Source organism: Triticum urartu, chromosome 6A (assembly GCF_056163025.1).
Source record: "Triticum urartu cultivar PI428250 chromosome 6A, HENAU_Tu73, whole genome shotgun sequence".
Classification (NCBI taxonomy): Eukaryota; Viridiplantae; Streptophyta; class Magnoliopsida; order Poales; family Poaceae; genus Triticum; species Triticum urartu.
Window position 1 is genome coordinate 201,921,512 of NC_141878.1, and position 8,963 is coordinate 201,930,474.

Here is an 8,963-nt window from a genome sequence, read left to right on the forward strand (position 1 = left end):
TCCAAGATCTGCACATATCACATGAATGAAACAAACCCGAAAACATACTGATACTTGTTGAAGAAAGAGGGGATGCCTTCTGGGGCATCCCCAAGCTTAGATGCTTGAGTCTCCTTAATATTTACTTGGGGTGCCTAGGGCATACCCAAGCTTGAGATCTTGCCTCTCTTCCCTCTTCACATATCGAGACCTTCTCGATCATCGAACACTTCATCCACACAAAACTTCAACAGAAAACTCAGTAAGATCCGTTAGTATAATAAAGCAAATCAATACTCTAAGTACTGTTGCAAACCAATTCATATTTTGTTTTTGCATTATAGATACTGTATTATAACTTTTCCATGGCTTAATCCACTGATATAATTCGATAGTTTCTTCAAAACAAGCAAACTATGCATCAAAAACAGAATATGTCTAAAAGAGAACAGTCTGTAATAATTTGAATATTCACCATAATTATGATACTTGAAAAATTCTGCAAAAATTATGAAAAATAAAAAATTTGTATAGAAAGACAGTGCAAAAAGAATCTGAACCATTTGACATTCCAGTGAAAAATTTAAAATTGTGCACTACAGCCAAAGTTTCTGTCCTGCACCGTACAAACCAACAAGCATTGTAAACATCCTAAAGGCAAACCTTGGCACATTATTTTTATAATAAAATGGAATTTTACAAGGGGATAATTATTTTTGTTGAAATGTTTCTAATTAAGATTCACAAAGTTTCCATGGGCATGAACAAAGTTCAAGGACGTCCCCCACTTTCACAATGCTCGTCTATCTCACTTTCACTTCTCTTTTTGAAAAGTTTTGGGTTCCCCTCTTTATTTTTTTGTTTTTAAACTATACAAAAGCACACATAAGAAATAAATGACTCTCTAAAACTTCCGTGTTGTCTCCCTGGCAGCGCTTTCTTTAAAGCCATTAAGCTAGGCATATAGTGCTCAAGTAATGGATCCACCCGGATCCCAAGGTATATCAAAGCCAATTTGAATTAGCAATGATTTGGCATTTAGTAGTGAGCACAAAGCAACATATATCAAGTAATGACGAAGTCTAACTCTCTTCCTATGCATCGGCATGTCAAAAAATAACAATTCATGCACACAAAGTAAAGGCCAATGCATAGTATAAACAGTTTCTTGTAATTTTATCATGTTGGAAACATAAAGAGGTGGAGATATAGTTCCTATCTCATAATAATTGCAAGTAGTAGCAGCAAGCACATGCATATTATATCTATCAAAATCATCATGTGCAAAGGTAAAAGGCAACCCATCAATATAATCCTTAATAAAGGAAAACTTCTCCGATATAGTGTAGTTGGGAGAATTCAAATAGATAATATGACTATCATGTGTGGGTGCAATAGTAACAATTTCATGTTTAACATAAGGAACTATAGCAAGTTCATCTCCATGAGCATAATTCATATTGGCATCTTGGCCACAAGCATAGCAAGCATCATCAAAGAGGGATATTTCAAGAGAATCAACGGGATCATAACAGTCATCATAGCATTCATCCTTCGGTAAGCACGAAGGGAAATTAAACAATATATGAGTTGAAGAGTTACTCTCATTAGAAGGTGGGCACGGGTAGCTAATCCGCTCTTCCTCCTTTTGTTCTTCGCTCTCCTCATCATCTCTTTCATCCAATTAGCTCACAGTTTCATCAATTTCTTCTTCCATAGACTCCTGCAAAATATTAGTCGCTTGTTGGATATCGGAGGAGACCACAATATATGGTTTAACATAGGCATTAGAATCATAATTATCATAACAATAGTCAAGTATGGCAAAATTTTCAGATTTGTAAAGAGTAGCATCATACTTTTCAATTAAAGAAGCAATTTCATAAGCACCCTTAAAAGCAACAAATTCTTCAATTTGTTGAACATCACAGTAATTATAAACACCCTTAGCATAAGAAGATACGATTCCATTATCACTAAACAAACATTGGTAGGGAAGGTGTTTCTTAGGGTCTTCCGAACAACAAGTAATATCATATATTTCGCATAAATTCCAAGCATAGCATTGCAAACGATGAATTTGATCCAGTAAACGTTTCCCTTTTTCAGATATGCGGTGTCGCACATAACAAGCATGCTCATATAAAGATTTGCCCTCAACTAAACTAGTTGGGGTTTCAGCACGAGCACATAGGGATCGAAGATGATCCAAGTAATAAGCTTCAGGAGTGTGATAGATTTTGAGTGGTTCTTCAACCATTGGATCAGTAGGTACAACTATTTTTTTTGCTATTTTGCATTTCCTACCCATAACAAAAGATAGAAAAAAAACTAAGAACAACAAATAAAAATTACTTAGTGATAAAGCAAACAAGCACACACGAGAATATTCACCCCACGCTATGGGTCCCCAGCAATGGCGCCAGAAAAAGGTCTTGATAACCCACAAGTATAGGGGATCAATTGTAGCCTCTTTCGATAAGTAAGAGTGTCGAACCCAACGAGGAGCTAAAGGTAGAACAAATATTCCCTCATGTTCTATCGACCATCGATACAACTCTATGCACGCTTAACGTTCGCTTTACCTAGAACAAGTATGAAAGTAGAAGTACTTTGTAGGTGTTTTTGGATAGGTTTGCAAGATAATAAAGAGCGCGCAAATAAAAAGTAGGGGCTGTTTAGATAAAGTAGCAATAAATTTAGTATAGTGAGTGTGGACAAGTGGTGGTAGGAGTGGCGAAATTGTCCCTAGGCAACTGACTACTTTACTAGACCGATAGCAAGTTTTATTTGGGAGAGGCCACTGCTAGCATGTCATCCCTGACTTGGAATTCTATGCACTTATGATTGGAACTATTAGCAAGCATCCGCAACTACTAACGTTCATTAAGGTAAAACCCAACCATAGCATTAAGATATATTGGTCCCCCTTCAAACTCGTACGCATCAATTTCTATGCTAGGTTAAAGCTTTTGTCACTCTTGCCCTCCAATACTTAGTCCTATCAACATACAACTAACCCTATGGTGTGATTCACGCGCGCTCTCATATGATGGGCACCAAAGGACAACAACATAACCACAAGCAAATTAAATCAATCATAGCAATTCATCAACCACCGATAGGACACACTACTGGAATCAGCTTCTTTGCCGTCCGCCACGGTGGACGGCAAAGGCATGGTTCACGGACGGCAAACCTCTTTGCCATCTGCCAGCAGACGGCAAAATGTCCAGACGAAAGGGTGCCAGCAAAGGCCTTCTTTGCCGAGCGCGTTTTCAGAAACGGACGGTAAAGGATTGTGCCGTCCGCCATCTGATGCTAGCAGACAATAAAGAGAATGGATGGCTGTGCGGTGGCGTGAGAGCCGTTAGGAGGTTCATGGCGCTCTTTGCCATCAGCCAGCGGATGGCAAAGATTCAAATCACTTTGCCATCCACTAGCGGACGGCAAAGAGCTCAGCTAGGCAGTACTGCGAAGCTGCCACGTGGCCAGCTATGCCGTCTGCTGGCAGACGGCAAAGTGATTTGAATCTTTGTCGTCCGCTAGCGGACGACAAAGTGACCAAATAGGCAGCCAGTGTTCCTAGGTTTCATAGGTAGCTGCCACGTGTCCTCTTTGTCGTCTGCTAGAGGACGGCAAATAGCTTTGCCGTCCGCTAGCAGACGGCAAAGAGGTTATATATCCCCTGTTGTTGTTTGAATCCATTTAATTTCACAAGAATTCACACACAGATATACATACATATATATATATATATTGTTCACAGGCACACACAGATATACATATACATATCTATCTCCATCACAACATACATATATACATAATAAACATAGTTCCATCCATATATACATATGACATATCACAATGTTCGTCCAACACATTGTTCCATGCATCCATATAACAAATTCCATGTTTTTCATCGATACAAACGAAAAAAAGATAAGGGAAACAAGCACTCCATCCACGCAAGCTTCCATATAGTGAATTAAATCTGAAAAATGGAAACAAGAAAGTTAGAAAAGAAGAAGAGTAGCTAGAATAAGAAGAAGAAGAAAATGAAGAAGAAGAAGAAGAAAATGAAGAAGAAGAAGAAGTAAGCATACTTAGGTAAAATGGAGCTAACCTAGCTAATTGTGCCATTTTTGAATGAAGTAAGCATATTATGCCTTCTTCTTCTTCTTCTTCTTCTTATTCTTTTCTTCCTATTCCTTCTTTCCCTCCTCTTCCTTGATTTTCTTCATCTTATTATGTCATTTGTGGACTAAATAGGCTAAATTATGTCATAAATGTACTAAACACGCTAAATAAGAAGGAAAATACCGTTATCACGGAGGTGTAGAAATGTTCGGGGCTGCGCCAGTGCGAGACGGAGTGGTCGATGCTTGTGGGATCCATGCTGCACCAAAGATCATTTCCAATAATGTCTCATTAGCAAGTTCGCAAACTGAAATGTGAATAGTAGTAAGCAACGACCATTCAAATCAAACTCACCGTGGTCACCGGAGCAATCTGGGGCATCGGCGTAGCGGCCTGACCGTTTTTCTCGTACATGGTCTGCACATTTGGTTCTCACGAGTCAGTCATATTAGATAGTAATGCGAACATTACGTGCATGATTGGGCTTATTAATATGCATGAGAAACGTACCATGATGAGCTCATATAGGGCCCAGTTAGGGGTGTCGTTCCGGTTCCTCTCCTCCTCCAACAGCTTAACCGTCCTCTACACCATCTCCCTCTACATCTCCTCCGCCTCCCTTTGTGCCTCCCTTTTTGCCTCCTCCACAAGCGCCTTCGTCTTCAATCTCTCTTTCTCAACAATAGTCTGCAACACACCACTCCTCGTTAGCATCATGTAATCATCGACGGACGCACACACAATGTAATGGAGGAAAGGTGAGAGAGTCCGTATAACTAACCGCCATGGCGATCTCCACGGGCCGTGCACGAGGCATAATCTCAGGATCAGAGCTACTCATGCGCTTCTTGATCCGCGGGAGAGTCTTAGGACAATGTATCAGTCCATCACCAATGGCTTGAGAGCCATGGGACCACCCGCCACCAGATATCATCACCAGCTCTGTATCAAAAGGATCTTGGCTCGGGTTAGAGTCCTCCCCTTTCATCGCCTTCCCCTTGTCTCTGTAACACACAAGCTTGTGGTGGGATGTCTTGTTGGTGAAGTTCTCTGGATCATCTAGGTCAGACTACGTGAATGGCTTGGCCTTCTTGTACGGGGCCATATGGGCCATGCCATAGAGGTCGAACAGACCTAGCACAGGCTTCTTGTGGTGGTGCGCCTACGAGAGAGAAACAAAATATTAGTTAAGGTTATTTTGGAGAATGATATTGCTATGTAAATAGGTCATTTTGGAGCTAAGAAAGGTTATTATGCCATTTTTTACCAAATTATTAGTTATGTCATTTTCGAGGAAAAAAAAGCTAAGTTTAGGTCATTTTCGAGGTAACCAAGATTATTATGCCATTTTTTTACCAAAGTTTGCTAATTATGTGATTATTGAGCTATCCAAGGTTATTATGTCATTTTAGAGCTAACTATAGCATATTAAGTCATTTTATAGAGCTATCTAAGGTTATTATGTCATTTTAGAGCTAAATATGGCATAAATGAACTATCCAAGGTAGTTATGCCATTTTTAACTAACTAAGCATATTAATTAAGTCATTTTGGAAGGGATAAGTGCTAGCATGAAGAATGAATTGCATGAATCATGTAGCAAACCACATACCCAGTTATCCCCGTACTCAAACAGGTTGGAGCTCCCTTGATGGTGTGGCACACCTTCCATTTGGTCGCAATTATCCTTGGCCTTTTGGTGTTTGACTTTCCATTAGTCACAGCACCATGCGTCCACCAACGCCTCCCAACAGTCCATCTTATCCACACACCATCTCGGGGGCACCTAAGTGAGTCAAGAGAAATTTCATCTCAACGCCTATGAATCAAATCAAGAAAACTAACTTCAAGGCCTTAAGAATAGGTAATTACCTGCATGTACTTCTCCTTACTCAGAAACTTGCCGCGACACTTCTGCTTGCCCCTCCTAATACCCTTCGAGGCGTAGTAGTCTCGAACGGCCTGCACCCGAGCCTCGTGCCTTAAGTTCTGAAGTAGCTGCTTGGACTCGTTTTCGACAACCATAGACGCGGCCTCCTGCTCTCCCTCTGAAGCTCTGTAGAAGGTCTCCAATCAACCAAGGCAACACTGATTAGTACAATCACTAGGTAGTGCTGATTTTTAATTCCGTAAAGGAGGAATTACCCAAAACCGACGGAACACAATGTCGACCACCCTCTCGCACAAGACACCGTCGACCCTCTCCTCTGGCAGGGCCTGGGCAACCGAGTACAACTCCCAGGTCAGTGCTAGCTGTGGAACCTGACCCTCACCGGGCAACGTGACCCACCCAGGGAAGTGCTGCCAGCAAAGCACACCAAGGACCTGGTTGGGCCTACGGGCACCAGAGGGCATACCCAGCCCCTGCAGTATGACAAGGCCAACACATTAGATATGAATTTGAAGGAACATGAAGGCAAAAGGTTAAAAAATAGTAAATGCACTTACTTCAACCCTTTAGGCGCAATCAACCACCTCTGGTCGGGGGTCGTCGGCACGGGCGGGGGCTTTGTAGCGCCACGCTTGTAGACCTTCTTGCCCTTCTCAACCAGCTCGTCGTCACTATAGCTATCATCTGAAAAGGTGTCCTCGCTACCATCCTCCAGGCCACTAGCCTCCGGAGACTCGTGGGCCGAAGAGTTCATGACTGGAGTCTTCTGGGCCGAAGACCCCGTGACCGGAGTCTTCTGGGACGAAGACCCCATGACCGGAGTCTTCTGGGACGAAGACCCCATGACCGGAGTCTTCTGGGACGAAAACCCAGTGACTGGAGTCTTCTGAGACAAAGACTCTGGGACCGGACTCACGTGGGGCGAAGGATCGGCGACCCGAGTCTGTTGGGGGGAAGGATCAGCGACCGGAGGCTCATGGACCGGAGTCCGAGACAAGTCTACGTCAGACGGAGCACTCCTGTGGTCGGGTGAATCAGCTGAGGGTGGCGGCGAGGAAGGCATAACTACCTTCCTACCTCTCGCGCTGCCACGTCCACCTCTAGCAGGCTTCTTTGTCCTCCCCCGACCTCTCCCAGCCACAGAAGAAGTGCCCGCCGCAGTTGTCTCCATACTGTCTACCAGCGCTCTCCGGAGGGGCAGCGGTGCAATAATGGAACCACCCCTCCCAGTAGCGCTCGCAGGAGGATCGGGGCGCTCTGGACCCTTGCCCACCATCCTGTCCACACCTGCAATGACAAAAAGTAAACGAAATTAGTACAACATAGAAAATTTGGATACCTGACATGAACATAATAATATGTATATAATTTAAGTGTATCATAATCATGACCATAATAAAAATACACCCGATCAACAAAAATATATATGGGGTCGGGGTGTGGTGTCAGGGTGTCGGGGTCGGGGTGTTGTCCCGGGGTGTCGTGTCGGGGTCGAGATGTCGTGCCGGGGTGTCGTGTCGGGGTCGGGGTGTCAGGGTTGGGGTCGGGGTGTGGTGTAAGGGTGTCGGGGTCAGGGGTAAGGGTGGGTGTGGTGTCAGGGTGTCGGTGGTCGGGGTGTCAGGTGTCGGGGTGTCGGTGGTCGGGGTCGGGGTCGGGGTCGGGGTGTGGTGTTAGGGTGTCGGGGTGTCGGGGTCAGGGTGTCGTGCCGGGGTGTCGTGTTGGGGTCGGGCCGGGGTGTCGGGATCAGGGTCGGGATCGGGGTGTGTTGTCAGGGTGTCGGTTGGTCGGGGGTCGGGGTCAGGGTGTGGTGTCGGGGGTCGGGGGTCGGTGTCGGGGTGTCGTGCCGAGGTGTCGGGGTGTCGATCGGGTGTGGGGGGTCGGGATCTCTTTTTCCCTTTCTTCTTCTATTCTTCTTCTTCTCCAACTCCTCTCCTCTTTCTTCTTCTTCTTCTTCTTCTTCTTCGTCTTCTTCTTCTTCTTCTTCTTCTTCTTCTTCTTTCACCTCCTCCTCCTCCTCCTCCTCCTCCTCCTCCTCGTCTTCTTCTTCTTCTTCTTCTTCTTCTTCTTCCTCCCCCTTTCTACTTATTCTACTTTTCTTCTTCTTTTTTCATTAAACCTAAAACTAAACCTAAACAAAAAAACTAAACTAAATAACCTAAACTAATTAAACCTAAACTATTTAAACTAAATAACCTAAACTAATTAAACTAAATAAGCTAAAATAACTAAACTGAAAAAACTTAAACTAAATAACCTAAACTAAACAGAAAAGAAAAACAGAAAAAATAGAAAAAAACAGGGGGAGGGGCTCACTGTGGGGGGCGGCAACGGGTCGTGGAAGGGGCGACGACGGGGCGGCGGCGAGGCAGGGTAGCGACGGGGCGGGGAGGGCCGGCGACGGGCGGCGCTCCTCTAGGGGGGTGGAGGGGGAGCCCGCAGCGGGTGGGGCGGCGGTGGCCCGGCGGAGGGGGAGGCAGCGGCGGGACGGGGCGGGGACGGGCATCCAAGGGAGGGGCGGGATGGCCGTGGCGCGGCTGGCCAGCGTGGAAGGGGCGACGGGGCCGCGGTGGACGTTAGGGCGCCGCAGGGGAGGGGTGTGGGGCGACGAGACAAGGGGGGCGGCGGGTGGTCGGGGCGGCGGCGGGTGGCTGGTGGCGAGGGCGGCAGCGGTTGGTAGGGGTCTCGTCGGGGAGAGAGGACAGAAAGAGAGAGAGGGAGGGGGCGGGGTGGGGAGCTGTTAGTTAGGTTATCTCTTTGTCGTCCGCCCCCTTTGTCGTCCGCTTTTTTGCTCTTTGTCGTCCGCTGGCGGACGACAAAGAGGGGGCCGTTAGGTTTTTTCTGAACAGCTCGTTAGTGGGGCCCACCTCCCTCTTTGCCGTCCGCCAGCAGACATCAAAGAACTGGCTAATGGCAAAGACATTCTTTGCCATCAGCTAGTTCTTTGACATCCGTT